Source organism: Elephas maximus, chromosome 15, assembly GCF_024166365.1.
Source record: "Elephas maximus indicus isolate mEleMax1 chromosome 15, mEleMax1 primary haplotype, whole genome shotgun sequence".
Lineage (NCBI taxonomy): Eukaryota > Metazoa > Chordata > Mammalia > Proboscidea > Elephantidae > Elephas > Elephas maximus.
Genome location: NC_064833.1, coordinates 46,862,361 through 46,879,199, shown reverse-complemented (window position 1 = coordinate 46,879,199; position 16,839 = coordinate 46,862,361). Strand labels below are relative to the sequence as shown.

The window sequence follows — 16,839 nt, the reverse complement described above, 5'->3', positions numbered from 1 at the left end:
GCGTAGAGGGGTGGCAAGGGCAGTGGAGCTATAGCAGAAAAGAGCTTGATGTATTTTAGAAAATGACATAAGCTCAAGGAGACTGGAAGTTGACGGAACTTGACATAATTTTAAGGTGGAGAAAATGGCAAGGGCTGGGACTTGTAGGACGTGGTGATGAGTTGGCATTTGTTCTGAGTGAAATAGCAATGCCATGCTCCTAACCCATATGGCACCTATGGGCAAGTTAGAAAAAGGCATCCACTCCTCCAGACATTTCCATCTGTTGGAAAATTGTTGTAATGACTTCTGTTAGAACATGGCATTTCACTGAAATCTGCAGAAATTTTTAAAATAAATATAAAATTTATGATGCCTCCGACGTGAAAGGCATACTCCCGCACCTGTGCATGGCATCCCCATGGGGAGCTGCTAAAGGGTTTAGACAGGGAATGACACAAACCTGTGTGGTCCCTGTATGAAGGAGGAAGAAGGGAAGAGAAGAGATCAGATGAAGTGCTTTGGAGGCAAAAGGGTGAAGAGGATGAAAAAGGGGACAAGGCAATGATAGCTCATCAGGTTTGTGAAGAGCCGTGCCATTTTACTGAAATAGACAAGACTGGAAGAAGACCAGAGTCTATGAGTGGAGGGAGAAAAATAAAGTAAGGAGTAATTAAAATCCAAGTATTTACCATCTTCTCTTGAATGCTCCATTTTCTACTAAAAGTTTAACCAAACTCATCTCTTTTCCAAAACAAATGTCCTTGAAAACTTACCCAGAGCATCAAGGATAATAATATCTTTTTTGCCTTTCAGGTTTATAGAATTAGGCTAATTTAAACTCAAATTTAACATTTTCAAGTTCCTCTATATGTATTAGGCACTCTTCCAGACATTTTACACATGTTATCTCATTTCCTCTGCACAACGGTCCATGAAGCAGTTCCTTTTTTTGTCTTCATTTTAGAGATGAAATGTGAGGTTCAGACAGAGATCTTGATCGCTGGATTTGAATGACCTTTGCATGGTGTACAGGTCTGAGTCTGAAGTTGAACCTACTGCCTTTCAGTGACTTTGAGCCCCTTCCTCTTCTCAGTTTTGTCATCAGTGGTGTCCGGTAGAATTTCCCACAATGGTGGAAATATTCTATATGTGCACTATGGAATAAATAAAGTCACGTGGCTATTGAGCACAATGTGATTAAGGAATTGAATTTTTAAATAAATTAAATTTAAATGGTGACACGTGCTGGGGTCTTAAAAGCCTGTGAGCAGCCATCTAAGATACTCCACTGGTCTTACCCCTTTGGGAGCAAGAGAGAATGAAGGAAACTAAACATACAAGGGAACGATTAGTCCAAAGGACTAATTGACCACAACTACCATGGCCTCCACCAGTCTGAATCCAGTATAACTAGATGGTGCCTGGCTACCACTACTGACTGCTCTGACAGGAATCAGAATAGAGGGCCCCGGGCAGAGCTGGAGAAAAATGTGGAACAAAATTCTAACTTACAAAAACAGACCCAACTTACTGGCCTGACAGATACTAGAGAAATTCCGAGAGTATCGCCCCTGGACACCCTTTTATCTCAGTAATGAAGTCACTCCTGAGGTTCAACCTTCAGCCAAGGATTAGACAGGCCTGTAAAACAAATCGAAACTAAATGGGCACACCAGCCCAGGGGCAAGGACTAGAAGGCAGGAGGGGACAGGAAAGCTGGTAATTGGGAATCCATGGTTGAGAAGGGAGAGTGTTGACATGTCATGGGGTTGTTAACCAATGTCATAAAAACAATATGTGTACTAACTGTTTAATGAGAAGCTAGTTTGTTCTGTAAACCTTCATCTAAAGTACAATAAAAATAAATAGTGACGTGTGGTTAGTGGCTACTGTATTTGCTGGCACAGCTCTAAATTAATGGTCTCCAAATTTTGGTGCACAAACCCAAGGGCAGGGCACAGAATATGCAAAGTGCAGGAAAACACACACACACACACACACACACACATACATGTATACTGTATATGTATGTTTTAAATCCTTTTTTATTTTTTGTGCATGTTTTATAATGTATTATGTACTATATATATACATATATATGCATATATGCACATATATACTATATATAAACCCATTGCCGTTGAGTCAATTCCAACTCATAGCAACCCTATAGGACAGAGCAGAACTGCTCTATAGGGTTTCCAAGGAGCTTCTGGTAGATTTGAGCTGCCAACCTTTTGTTTAGCAGCCGAACTCTTAACCACTACTCCACCAGGGTTTCCATATACTAAACATAAAAAACCAAAAAAAAAAAAAAAAATATAGTAATTCTTATTTATTTAACACTGTGTGCCAGGCACTATGCTTAACTCATTTAATCTTCATAGTGATACTGTGGGTTAGGTACTTTTATTATCCTGATTTTACAAATGAAGAAACTAAGATAATATTTGGATGTACCCAGGGACATAGGTTGCTAGTGGCAAAGCCAGAATCTGAGTATAGTCAGTCTGGTTTCTAAGTCCATGTGCTTTGTTGTTAGTTGCCACTGAATTGATTCTGACTCATGGCAATCCCATATAACAACAGAACAGAACATTGCTTGATCCTGCACCATCTTCACGATCATAGGTGTGCTCAAGTCCATTGTTGTGGCCACTGCGTATTTTGAGTGCCTTCCAGCTTAGTGGGAGATCTTCTGATAGGACAATATTCTGTTGTAATCCATAGGGCTTTCATTGGCTGATTTTCAGAAGTAGATCCCTAGGCTTCTTCTGTCTTAATCTGGAAGCGCCACTGAAAACTGTCTACTATGGGTGAAGCTTCTGGTATTTGAAATACAAATGGCATAGCTTCCAGCATCACAGCAGCACGAAAGCCACCACATTAAGACAAACTGACAGATTAGTGGTAGCCGTGTGCTTTACTTTAAGCTAAATAAGTATATAGGGGGTGTGGGGGTGGGCAGTATTTTTACAGATGGGGCGAGTAACCAAAAATGCTGACTAATCGTATAGATTAAACCTTAGACAACCAATCAAAGATGGCAGCTCCTAATCTCAAAATTTAAAGATCTTAGAGATGATCTAGTTCAGCCACTTTTCTAGTGATAGATGTTGCTTTGCAAGTAGAGGGGTGTGAGGCTGAATGAGTGTGGGGTATGGTGATGGTCGAGACAAGAGTCCTGGGTCTATCTGTCCTTGTTTACAGAGACAACTTGTAACAATGGCATAGGGGTGTTGGACCTCGTTGTTTAACTATACAAGGATAAAAACCAAAAACCAAACCTACTGCCATCGAGTTGATTCCGACTTATAGCGACCCTAGAGGACAGAATAGGACTGCCCCATAGAGTTTCCAAGTAGGGCCTGGCGGATTTGAACTGCTGACCTCTTGGTTAGCAGCCGTAGCACTTAACCACTATGCCACCAGGGTTTCCTATAGTAGAATTATTATCAGCATCAACAGCCCAAGACTGATTGCTAAGAGGTAGAGGTCAGAAATATCTCCATCCTCCAACCAGTTCTGACACCAGCCGTCCCTCCCACAGCACTCTCTACTTCTCTTCTGGGTTTGATAATTGGTTGCAATGGCCACATAGACCTTGCAGATCATACTCACAGTTATAGGGTTTATTAGGTAAGTAACAGGTTACAATTAAGGATTAGGAATGACTCAGGATACGGTTCTTTGCCCATGACAGCCTCTTCTCAGTCTGGCCATCAGCCCCTCAGCCCCTTAGACTCTCAACCTGGCCTCTGCCCTGCTCGGGCAAGTGTTAGAAAGCTCTTCAGCTCTACCGATAAGTGCCTGGAGGCACCCCACTCCACAGGAAATCTCTTGCTCAAAGGCATTCGGCTCTCTCACTCCAGTGTGTAGGCATACCCACTGTAACTGTTTTGTTCCTTGGGCCAGAAAGCTTGCTGTGCCATCTTGTACTAGTCTTCTAGTTCTACCTCTGGTGTTTCTCTGCTGCCACTTCTTGTCATCTTGCCCCATCTCTGGTGTTACAGTGTGCTCTCTGTCTCCTGGGTCTATGAGGTTCTCAGAGCAGGGACCCCAGATCCAAACGAGTGCTTTGCTCCCGTCTCTCCTTCTTGGTGGTAGTGAGGTCCCCCCTTTCTGCCTCTGGGATGGCCCATTTTAAGCCTAGTGCGATGGCAAAACTGACCAGTCCCCTTGTTAGGATTCCATGCACCTTATTTGTGTGGTCCCCCCCGGGGTTCCGTGCACCTTATTTGTATTATTAGCAAGCTGTCCAATCCCCTTGGTGGGCCACAAGCACCTTATTTGCATAGTCCCACCCTATCATTGTATGGGAGTCTCAAAAACTATGGCTAGAAGGGCCATATTAATTCACTGCCCTGCACAACTGTAGCTAACACTTGTAAAGATCTTTTTGTGTGTGATCTATAACTTCCCCAGTTTTAAAAAACTGTTCATCCTTGCCAGTTTAGTTCTAGTTACTAACTTAGAATTTTTGTTTGTTTCCCAGATATTGAAATAGAGGAGAATGGGTGCCAGAAGGCCTGGTGGGGGAGAATCCCAGCAGAAGAGCAGGTGGAAAGAAAGATGAACTGAACCAAGACCTGCTGATTTTTCCTCGGTGCCACTAGCTTGAGGCTGCTTCTCTATGTGCAGCTTGGTTGGTGATGAATCTAATTCAAGAGCAATCAAAGAAAGGTAAACATCTCTGAATTGACAGGTCAGCCAGATATATAAAATTTACCAAAATCTGATTTCCACCTGGAGTCCCTGAGTGGTGCAAACAATTAAGAACTCATACTAACCAAAATGTTGGAGGTTTGAACATACCCAGATATACCTCAGAAGAAAGGCCTGGTGAGCTGCTTCTGAAAGGTTAACTATGCCATCGAGTCAATTCCAACTCATAGCCACCCTACAGGACAGAGCAGAACTGCCCCATAGCGTTTCCAAGGAGCGGCTGATGGATTTGAACTACCTTTGTAGCAAAATGGGTAAGAGCTCTGCTGCTAACCATAAAGGTCCAGCAGTTTGAATTCACCAGCCACTCCTTGGAAACCCTATGGGGCAGTTCTGCTCTGTCCTATAGGATCACTGGAAACCCTGGTGGCATAGTGGTTAAGTGCTATGGCTGCTAACCAAGAGGCTGGCAGTTTGAATCCGTCAGATGCTCCTTGGAAACTCTATGCGGCAGTTCTGCTCTGACCTGTAGGGTCACTATGAGTCAGAATCGACTCCACGGCAGTGTGTTTTTATAGGATCGCTGAGTCAAATCCATTCCACCGCAACAGGTTTTTTGTTTTGTTTTGTTTTCTTTTCTTTTTTGGTTGATTAGCAGTCAAGTTCTTAACCACTGTGTCACCAGGGCTCCCTCTGAAAAGTCATAGCCTTGAAAACCCTATGGAGCAAAGTTCTACTCTGAAACACACGGGTCGCTATGAGTCTGCATCAACTCCATAGCAACTGGTTAAGATCCACCTACATACTTCTTGTTTAAAGTGAGTATGCTTACACTGTACCCCTATCCCTGCCCTAAACACCTTTGCTATTTCTCCAAGCACTCACCAGGACGCTTAGCAAACAGTAGCTGTGATATAAATGAAAAAGGGCATGCTTAACCTGATATACTATCCTATCTTTACAGTTTCCAGGAACGAAGTGGTTGATGAGGTTTTGTGGAGTCAGAGAAAGTTTTGCAAAGACCAGACTTCTAAAGCGGGAATAAAGTCACTTACTCGAAAGAAAGGCCTGCGTGGAGTATGTGGGTATGTGTGTTTTAGCTGCGGCTCCCTTGGTTTCAAAATAGGAGGAGGTTTCAGAGACAGCAAACTAAAGATGACAGCAGCATCGCGGTGCGAAAAGAGAGTAGCAGAGAAATATCTGCCCAGATGCCTTTGGGCATCTAAATCCAAAGCCTTCCTTTCCTGGCTGCGGAAAGTTCTTCAGTTTCCTGGGGAGGCCTGTTCGGAGTCCCCGTCTCCCTTTCATTCTTCCAGCTTCCTCGAGAACTGTAGAAAGCTGAACAGTCTTCTCTAAGGGCTAGCCCGAGCCAGGCCAGAAGGTAAGGCGTCCCCACGTCGCGAAGAAACAAATCCCACGCTGGGGATGCCTTGGGGCGTGGCCCCCGCACCTGGCTCCGCCCCTCCGGCGCGTCGCGCGGGGCGGGAGGGGCGGGGCGAAGGAACAGGAGAGAAAGGGCGGGGAGCGAGGGTTGTGGGTGTGCGCGTGCCCGCGCGCTCGTGCCCGGCACGTAGGTGGGGGCGCGCCTGTACACGCGCAGGGGAGAGACGAGTCCAGGCGGTCGTTGTCGGGTTCGACTCGAGGGGCGGGGAAGTCACCGGCGAGCGGCTGCTCTTGCCGCCCGTCGCCAGCAGCCCGCCGCGTCCGGATCGCGCCGGCTGAGCGGGGCCGCCGGCCGCACACACCCTGGGAGGCCAGGGCGGGGGAGCGGGCAGAGTCCGCGCCCAGTGCCTGGGACGAGGAGGATTCGCACCGTCGCTGCCGCGGTCTCCGTCGCCGCCCGCGCCCGGCCGGGTAGGTGAAGACCGGGTTGGTTGTCCCCAGGCCTCTAATCGGCCAGGAGCGGAGAAGCGAAACTTTCCGGGCGCTTCCTCCCGCGGTCCCGGGGCCGTCCGCGGCTCGGGGAGGTGTCGTCGTCGCGGGCGGCGGCGGCCGACGCCATGTTGGGGTCTGTGCGAAACGGGGCGCTCCCGACCCGCTCCCCTCCACAGCGGGGCCGGGGGACCGCCTGGGAGGGTCCGGGCCAGCGCCAGTCCGGCCGGCTGTTCCGCGTGGCTGGGGGACCGGTCCGCGAGCCTGCGGGGCGGGGGTCGGGCGGACGGGGACGGGTGGCCCCGAGGTCGGGCAAGAAGTTACAGGGCTTGCGGACTAGGGTCCTAGTCATTACCTTGCCGTCCAAAAAGTTTGCAGGGCTTGGGGGTCAGGGACGCTTGTAACTTGAAAAGCCTATTTTTATGTGACTTGAAAAAAATGGCACCGCAGAATTTGGTCTGATAGAAGCTGTGTTCCTTGCACGTTATTTATCTGGAGTCTTTTGAAGTTTTATGGTTTGTTGCCCAACTTAGTTTTCCTTTTTCAGATTTTATTAAAGGCCGACAGCTCGCTTCCCATGTTGCTTGAATACACGTGTGCTCTTAGGACACTATAGAAATAACTTGTGCGAGTGTGCGATGGAAATAAGTGGTATTAAGGTTACAGATAACTAAGCCCTTTTCTGTAATTCAGAGACTCACAAAGTATGTTAAGTTGGTAAATGCCTTCTTTGTTGCGCTTTAGTACAGTTGCTGAAGAGACTCATTAAAGAAAGCTTTAGACACAAACGTTTATTGAGAGACATAAAGGCATGTGTTGTTCTCTTAAAAATAAGGTGAAGTGATCTTGACATTTCCAAGTCCCCCCTCCCCGCCTTTGGTTTCTTAAAGGCGCATGTCTGTGATATTTTGAGCATTTATCTTTTTCTGTACTCGGGTAGCTCATGGGGTCCTCAGGTTAATTCAGTATTAACGAAGGCTTCTATTATTAATCTCTTTGGATCCTTACAGCATGGGAGGTGAATGGTATTAAGTTACTTATTTGGAAAGCACATGTAATCGCCTCAAAAAATAAAACTGGTGTACTGGCTACGGTATCAAAAGAAAAGATTCAGCTAGAATTACTCCAGCAAATGGATGTAAATTGCTTTTTTTAAATAAAGGTGCCTTAGCTTTAAAGTTCTGTTAAATGAACTTAAAAAAGCTCTTCACCACGAAGAAGATAAACTCTAAAACACGTCCTAGGGATTTCTCCTCTTTATACCTTCTGCTCAGATTTGATTGCTAATTTCCTTAGTTCTTGGAAAAAAAAAAAAAACTTCCGTTTTGCTTCGCTACCAAGTAGTATCATTATATACACTAGTTTTTATGGATGAAGAATTATTTGGTGGTTTCGGATAGCTATTGAAAACGGTCATCTGTGTGCTGGCTTGTTTGAGGTGTATCTTATTTGGCCTTGACAGTAGCCCTATGAAAGAAATGAAATGACTTAAACAGTCTAGCAGCTGAGCTGGCATTTAACTAAGATCTTATGACTCCGGAGCCTTCTGATTTTTCCTGCAGCATAACTTTGTAGGATACATAACTTATTTCCGTGGAACAGCCTCTGTCCACCTTGTTTCCTCTGTCTTCACTGCTCTTTCTGATTTGAATTTACTTATTGCCTGTTAAGTACTTTTCTAGAGAGCTGATGTATTGAAAGTTTTCCTCTTAAAAATTCTCACTTAGGCCTGTACTCTTGAAGCCTTTTCTGCCCTACTTGGCCGCCCCCCCCCCCCCCCCCCCCGTCTTCTCTCTCCCCAGGAATAATTCACCTCTCTGGTAAATAGTGCGTAGATATGTTATAATACCTCCATGGCTAAAAAAAAAAATGGTAACTCAATGAATTTGGGCCTGGGGGTACAAAACTTGAGTATTTATGAAATTTCTTAGTAGGTGATGGACTGAAGTGTAGTCATTGGTGTATGGGAAAGAAGCCATGGATCAACAGAAGGATTATTGTCCTAATTTTAAAGTGAAATTGAATTTATTTGCATTGGATAGAAATACAGTTAATGCCTGAAAATTCTGAAGGTCATGTTTATACGTTTAAGCTCTCTGATAGAGCAGATCTCATTATTGCCCTGTCAGTCATTGTCAGAATTGTCTTAGAATTTCGTTTTAGAATGCGCTGCTTAGTGGAAAGCATATAGAAATTGCCGTTCTCCTATTGCTAGGTTTATTTTTGAGAGCCAGCTTTGTATACCAGCTACATGTTTTAACAGCAGTGTGCATTTTGGCTTAACAGAATTAAAAAAAAAATTTTTTTATAGATGTTCTTAGATTGATGTTTTAAGTTGTTAAACCTCTTGAGGAGAAGGTGTTCTGTTACTGTAGACTTTGGGGTTAATTCCATGCTTCCCACCCAAAATAACTTTCTCCCTAGTCAACCTGTAAACCCCAAACTAGTGTGCTAAATTCGGGGAGGTCCTATGAAGAGGGTTGAAGGCGTTCAGGTAGTTCCCTGCGAATGTACTATAAAGAAAGCAGGTTGCACGTAGGATGGACTTGAACAACAATAACAAACCTTGAATGTTGACTCTGCTCCTTACCATTTTGTGGCCCTTGAACAAGTCACTTCACTTCTCTAAGCGTCACCGGACTCATTTGTGAAATGGACACAAAAATACAGTAAAACCTGTGAAAGCCAGAACCTCTGTAAGACAGAAACCTGTCAGAGAAGGAAAACTAAAATATTTTCTGCTAAAACAAGCGATAGAAAAGTAGTAAGACTGCATCCTGTCAAAGGCAGAAAACTTGTGAGAGCCGACAAAGACAAGGCAATCTTGTGAAACTTTGCCTCTCACAGGTTTCACTGTATTGCCTCACATTGTGAGGGTGCACTAAGACCTTTGTGGAAGTGCCTTGGGCATGATGTTCGGTATCATTTCAACATATTAACAGAGTGGCAAGTAATTATATAAAATCATAGAATCTTTTTTTTTGGACATTTTATTGTGTTTAAGTGAAAGTTTACATAGCAAATTAGTTTCCTGTTCAACAATTCATACACAGATTGTTTCATGACATTGGTTGCTATCCTGCTATGTGTCAGCGTTCTCCCTGTTTCCACCCTGCTTTCCCCATTTCCATCTGTCCAGTTTCTCTGCGCATCTTTACCTTCTCATCTTTGCCTTTGGACAAATGTTGCTTGTTTGATCGAGTGTTACTGTTTATTTTATTGGCCAATTAGTTATTTGGCTGAAAGGTGACCTTCAAGAGTCACTTCAGTTCCAGGTTAAAAGCATGTATTAGGGTGATCGTCTTGGGGGTATCAGTTGAGTAAGTCTGTTTTTTTTTATGAATCTGAGTTTTGCTCTACATTTTTATCCCATTCTACCCAGGACCTTCTCTTGTGTCCCTGGTCAGAGCTTTCAGTAGTGGTAGCTGGGCATCATTTAGTTCTGGTCTCAGCCTAGAGGAGGCTGTGGTTCATGTGGGACATTAGTCCTGTGGACTAATCGCTTCCTTGAGCCTTTGGTTTCTTTCACTTTTCTTTGCTCCAGATGGGAGGAGACCAATAGTTGTATCTTAGATGCCCACCTGCAAGCTTTTAAGACCCCAGACACTACCCACCAAACTAGGCTGTAAAACATTATCTTTATGAACTATTTAAGCCAATTAATCTAGATATCCCCTGAGACTATGGTCCTGAGCCTTCAAGCCCAGTAACTCAGTCCCACAAGGTGTTTGGATATGTCTAGGAAGTTTCCGTAATTGTGTGCCCTGTTATGAACCCCTGGTGGTGCAGTGGTTAAGCACTCAGCTGCTAACCAAAAGGTTGGCGGTTGGAACCTACCAGCTGCTCTGTGGGAGAAAGATACGGCAATCTGCTTGCATAAAGATTTATAGCCCTGGAAGCTCTATGAGGCAGTTTTACTCTGTCCTGTAGGGTTGTTATGAGCCAGAATTGACTCCACAGCAACAGGTTTTTTGGTTTCTGTGCTCTATTATAAGTGTGACTATATATGTAACATATACATACACATACACATATAGGTGTGTATAGATGTATACACACACACAAATGCTTACAACTATACCTACGTATACACATATGTACTCCCATACACCCTCCCACACCTATATAGTATGCATATGTACCTGTGTAACCACTCACAAATTTTCGGTTATTACTGTTGTTGCAGAATTACACAGTTATAGCATTTATTGTAGTTGTGCTTTATTCTCGAATAACTCTTAGTGTCTTCTTTTACCTTGGTCACACTGTGCTGACTTCCCCCATACTGTATATTGCCTTTCTCTTCACCAGAATTAACACCTGCCTATGATCCTCCCTCCTTCCCTATCTCCTCCTCCCATCCCTGGTAACCATCAAAGAACAGTGCTTTCTGTATATATGCCTATTCTTGACTTTTTATAAAAATCATATCGTAGAATATTTGTCCTTTTGTGATTAACTTATTTCACTCAGCATAATGTCCTCCAGTTCATCCATGTTATGTTTTGCGGACTCATTGTTCCTTACCATTGCATGTATGTACCACATTTTGTTTATCCATTCATCCCTTAATGGACATTTAGGTTGTTGCCATCTTTTTGCTGTTGTGAATAATGCTGCAGTGAACACGGGTGTGTATATGTCCATATATGTCACTGCTGTTGTTTCTCTAGGATATATACGTAGGAGTGGGATTGCTGGATCATATGATATTTCTATTTCTAGCTTTTTGAGGAAGTGCCATACTATTTTCCATAGTGATTGTACCATTTTACAATCCCACCAGTGGTGTATAAGAGTTCCAATCTCCCCACAACCTTGCCAGCACTTGTTTTGTGTTTTTTTGGCAGTGCCATTTTTGCTGGAGTGAGATGGTATCTCCTTGTAGTTTTGATTTGCATCTCTCTACTTGACGGCACTGGGTTTTTTTTTAATGGTTAATGGGAGCCGTGGTGGTGTAATGGTTAATAGCTTGGCTGCTAACCAAACTGTCGGCAGTTCAAATCCACCAGCTGCTCCTTGGAAATCCTATGGGGCAGTTCTGCTCTGTCCTATAGGGTCACTGTAAGTTGGAACCAACTCAATGGCATCTAACAACAACAACAGTGGCTAATGGAAACCCTGGTGGCTTAGAGGTTAAGAGCTATGTCTGCTAACCAAAAGATCAGCGGTTTGAATCTATCAGGCGCTCCTTAGAAACCCTGTGGGGCAGTTCTGCTGTGTCCTGTAGGATCTCTATGAGTTGGAATCGACTGGATGGTAACAGGTGGCTGATGACCTTGAGCATCTCTTCATGTGTTTGTTAGCTGCCTGAATGTCTTCTTTGGTGAAGTGTCTTTTCATGTCCTTTGCCCATTTTTTGACTGGATTATTTGTTGTTGAGGTATTGAAATTTTCTGTATGTTTTAGAGATTAGATCCTTGTCAGATAAATCATTGGCCAAAAAAATTTTTTTTTCCTGTAAGTTCTCTTTTTACTCTTTTGGTCAAGTCTTTGGATGAGCATAAATATTTAATTTTTAGGAGGTCCCAGTTATCCAGTTTATCATTTGTTGTTTGTGCATTTTTAGTTATGTTTGATAGTGTATTTATGCCATAAATTAGGACCCCTAGCTTTGTGCCTATGTTATCTTCCAGGAACTTTGTAGTTTTGGCTTGAACATTTAGATCTTAGATTTGTTGTGAGTTAGTTTTTGTGTATGGTGTGAGGTATGGATCCTGTTTCATTTTTATGCAAATGGTATCCAGTTTTTTCAGCACTATTTGTTAAAGAGACTGCCTCTTCCCCTTTGAATGGATTTCAACCTTTTGTTGAAGGTAAGCTGTCCATAGCTTGGTGGATTTACTACTGAGTTCTTAATTCTGTTCCTTTGATATGTATGTCTGTCATTGTACCAGTACCGACCTGTTTTCATTATCGTGCCTGTATAGTAAGTTCTAAGTTCTGAGATCAAGCAGTGTAAGGCCTCCTACTTTGTTCAAATCATAGAATCTTAAAAGGAAAGTGACTTTAGAAACACCTAGTTCAGTTTCAACCTTGGCTGCTCATTAGAATTTCCTGAGGAGCTTTTTAAAAAATATTCGTGTCTGGACACCACTCTAGAACAAATAATTGGAAGTACTGGTTTTGGGGCTGGGGCATATGTTGTTTTGTGTTTATTTTTTTCGCACCTGTGATTCTGATGTACAGTCAGGGTTACGAACCATCGATTTAATTCAATTTTCCACCTCCTTATCCTCTTCATTTTGTTGTTTAATAAAGTGCTGAGAGTTTAAATGCCAGCTAAACTCCTGTCAGTTTAGAAAAGATGTATTTACAGCTGAGAAAAGCGAAATGCTTAGAGGTTAAGTAACAGTCATTTCAGGCCAGAAAGGCCATGTTGGGATGTAGTTCACCAACTCCAGTGGCCTTCGCCTCTACTCTGCATCAACAGCCTACATGTACAACTGTGTTACTAACCTTGTCATCATGCAGAACTACTCTACCTTAAGTCTAAAACTCTGTGGTCAGAGATGGTGATTCAAAGACCTGTCTTTCTGTTTCTCTTGCATCATACCTGATGAACCGGCTTCTTGCCCTCATTGTTACCTCTGGTGCCTTCCAGGCAATTTGTCATCTTCCTTCTTTATCCAACTCAACCTGGTAGTTCATATTCTAATTGTGAACTCACTAGCACCACATAGACCCTTCTTTCCTTGACCTTTTCTGTATATAACTGGTCAGTTATCAACTTATAAATACCATCACTGTTTGCTTTTTCTGCTTTGGTCCCTACTTAATTACAGTTCTCCCACCCCCCCACCCCCCAAAAAAATCACAGCATGGTAACTGTTACCTATTTGTTTTCCTGTGTACTAGTTTCTTTCTAATCCTTTTCTCATCCCAAAGTTGACTCATTTTCTCTATCGCTTTTTTATTCTGCTCAGGTCACCAATGCCAGTCTTGAAACACTTCACTTTTAACAGATGACTTTGCTTCCTTCAAAAATAATTAAAGTTTTATGATGTAAATTTTCTATTTTCTTCTTTGCATCAATTTTTTCATCTTTTTTTCCTTCCTGTTTTCAGAGGTGAAACTATCCTTAATTCTTTATACTTGTTTTATTTAAATGATATTTGGGGAAATAAACCAAAAAGCTTTGTGTATTCTTTGTACATATTTTATTAACTGTACATATAATTTTATATTTTGCTTTTTATGCTTATATTTTTCTACATATTCTTCTTTGTGTTTTGTTCCTAAATTAAAAATATTTTTTTCTTTGTGTTAATTATAATTAAACCCACTGCCGTCGAGTTGATTCCGACTCATAGCGACCCTATCGGACAGAGTAGAATTGCCCCATAGAGTTTCAGAGGAGTGCCTGGTGGATTCGAACTGCTGACCTTCTGGTTAGCAGCTGTAGCACTTAACCACTACGCCACCAGGGTTTAATTAGGCAGTATCAAAATATTACCTCCCTAGCACTCAGAGATGATATTAAATTTTTGGTGTGTTAAAGTCATTGCAAACTTCCCAGATTTAAAAAAAAAAAAAAACTAATTATAGGTGCTGTTTGGAATCCTTTATTATAAAATGTCTTATTTAACAATTTCCCATGTTAAATATTAATCTGTGTTCTCTCAAAAGCAGTCTAGAAATCCGTTGTATGGATATACTATAATTTATTTAACCAGTCTCTGTTTTGGGACGTTTAGATTGTTTCTGGTTGTTTTCAGTAATATAGACAGCTGCAGTGAACTTCTTTCTGTGAGTAACTTTGTATACTAGTCTAATTATTTTTGTATATCTTTTTAGAAATACTGTAGAGTTCTTGTATGAACTCTCTAAAGCAGTTATGTTGCCAAAATGGTATTTAGAAAAGTTGTTCCAGTGTATACTCTCTAGAATGTGAGTTACTTTTCCCCTACATCTTAGAGAGGTGAATAACCTCCAACATTTTTGTATTTACAAAAAAAAATCCCGTGCCGTTGAGTCGATTCCGACTCATAGCGACCCTATAGGACAGAGTAGGACTGCCCCATAGAGTTTCCAAGGAGCGCCTGGCGGATTCAAACTGCCGACCCTTTGGTTAGCAGCTGTAACACTTAACCACTACGCCACCAGGGTTTTACTAGTCATTTTTATTTGTGCTTTTGGAAATTGCCATTTATGTCTTACCCATTTTTCTTTTGGGATGTTTTCCTTTTTTCTTATTGATTTGCAGGAACATTTTATATTTGAAGAATGTTGGCCCTTCATATATTGTGCATGTTTTTATTTTTTTTTCTTCCTAATGTTGAAGTTTAAAAGTTTTATGTAGTAAAATATTTTCTTTTATGATATTTGACTTTTTCATGGTATATTTAACCATTCTTCTTTGGCTAGGAATTTAGGTTTTGTTTTTCACCATTAGAGTCAATGCCAAGGAAATAGCTTTTTATATGCAGCATTCACTTTCGCTCCTGCGTTTATTTCTCCAGCATAGATTCTTATGAATGAAAATGCCTGAGGGTCAAAGGCCAGTGCTTCCTAAAATATTTTATTGTTATATGTAACCATTAGTCCTTGATTTCTTGTTCCACTGCTTATTATTTGTGACCTTTTGGCAGGTTATTTAGTCTTAGATATTTATGGAACGTGGAAAGCATGTTGAAAAGATGCCTTGTGCTCCCTTGCCTCTCCTCTTTGCTTGCTCTTGTGTCGCCTCTTGGTAAGGAGCAGCTGATGGATTCAAACTGCCTACCTTTCGATTAGCAACCAAACGCTTAACCAGCGCACCACCAGGGCTCCTTATATACACTAAACTTAAGTTTAGCCCCTTTTTCTTTACCGTAGCGTCAAACAGCATCTCTATGTGGGTGACTACCAAATCTCTCTGCCTTGGAGCTCCCTGCTCACCCTGGCATTTCTCTTGAGAGACGTTTGTCTTTTATCCGAGATAAACATATTCCAAACTGATTTCTTCTCCCTCCCAAAGCAAAACTAGCATCTTCCCAGTGGCTTATGCTTAAAGTCGTTTAACACTCACTTTTCATCTGCATATTCAGTTAGGTCCTAAATTCTATCTGTTGTACCTCAGTAATCTTTCTCTTCCATCCTCCCCTTTCATTTCTGCTACCAGTTAGTATGGTTCAGCTTTTGTTACCTTTCCCATAGAGATTATTGGAGTACTCATCTTGCTGGTTTCTTTGCCTTTAATCTTGCTTCTTCATGTTCTCTCCAACGCATCCTTTGTATTTTCCTGTTTAAAAACTTTTGTCTTCCCTTTGCCTACATAATAAAAACTAAACTCTTCAGTCTGATGCTTTTTCCCTTTGCAGCATGGCTCCTCCTTATTTTACTGGACTTCTGTTCACCACTGTACCTTCTCCTGGCCCTGCCTCCTCCAGCTTGGGCTCAGCTGTTTCCTCTGGAATATGTTTCTACATTACCATTCCCCTCTTCTTTCCTCGGCCCCCACCCCCCTCAAATAGTTTGACCTGCTAGTACTTTTGCTTAAAGGCTCAACTCGAATTTCTGGTCAGATGTCACCAACTCAACTCTTTGATCCTGGAATCTTCATCACTTAAAATAAAAAATAATTTTGGTTTGTTTCCCCTCTGCTATTTTAGAGCTGGGTTGCACAGATTTGAGTTAATCATGTTTCTCAGTTCATAGCTTACCGCATGAGTTACCAAAACCATTTCTTGTTATTTTTTTCGTTGTCAATTATTCCCAACTTCCTCTTTCCTATAGAAACATACCCTAATATATAATAAATATATATACTTGTGCATATAAGGAGCCCTGGTGGTGCAGCGGTTAAGCGTTTGGCTGCTAATTGAAAGGTCGGTAGTTTGGACCCATGAGCTGCTCCTTGGAAACCTCACGGGGGCAGTTCTACTCTGTTCTGTAGGGTCGCTATGAGTTGGAATCTACTTGACAGCAGTGGGTTTGGGTGTTTTTGGTTTGTGTGTATAAGCTTGAAGAATAAAGCAGTCTTTTTCTTCCATGAGGATTGTTAATTCTGAGTATCTTAATATCTTTTAATACTGCTTTGCTCAGAGCAGGTTGTCAGTAAATATTTGGCTTCTTGAAATTCATTGAAAATTATTAATGACTATACTGGTATCCATATTAGTTAGAATTTAATTTCTGGGAATTTAATTTCAGCCTTTACTTTTCCACATCCAGTTAGTCACGGCAAACCTGAATCTGCCCTTTCTGTTCCTGTTGCAGGCTTCAGATTCTCATCAACTTTCCCCTCTACTTTTGCAGTAACTTTTCAACTGGTGTCCTGTTTTCAGTCTTTCCCTACTCCAGTTTAACTCTTACTGTTCCCACAGTTATCTTAGAAAA

General features: G+C 42.1%; 1 protein-coding gene across 2 annotated transcripts in view; it reads left to right on the top strand.

Moving 5' to 3' along the window:
- Nucleotides 1-16,839, top strand: part of PLEKHF2 (pleckstrin homology and FYVE domain containing 2) — a 38,370-nt gene that overhangs the window by 8,538 nt on the left and 12,993 nt on the right. Inside the window, exons 2-4 of one of the 2 annotated variants that reach the window (XM_049853652.1) lie at nucleotides 4,478-4,665; nucleotides 5,303-5,465; nucleotides 5,612-5,732. The gene's annotated coding sequence lies outside the window, so the exon portion shown is untranslated. Of the gene's footprint in view, nucleotides 1-4,477; nucleotides 4,666-5,302; nucleotides 5,466-5,611; nucleotides 5,733-6,217; nucleotides 6,502-16,839 lie in introns of those variants that run through there. The other variant, XM_049853651.1, reaches the window with a different exon arrangement.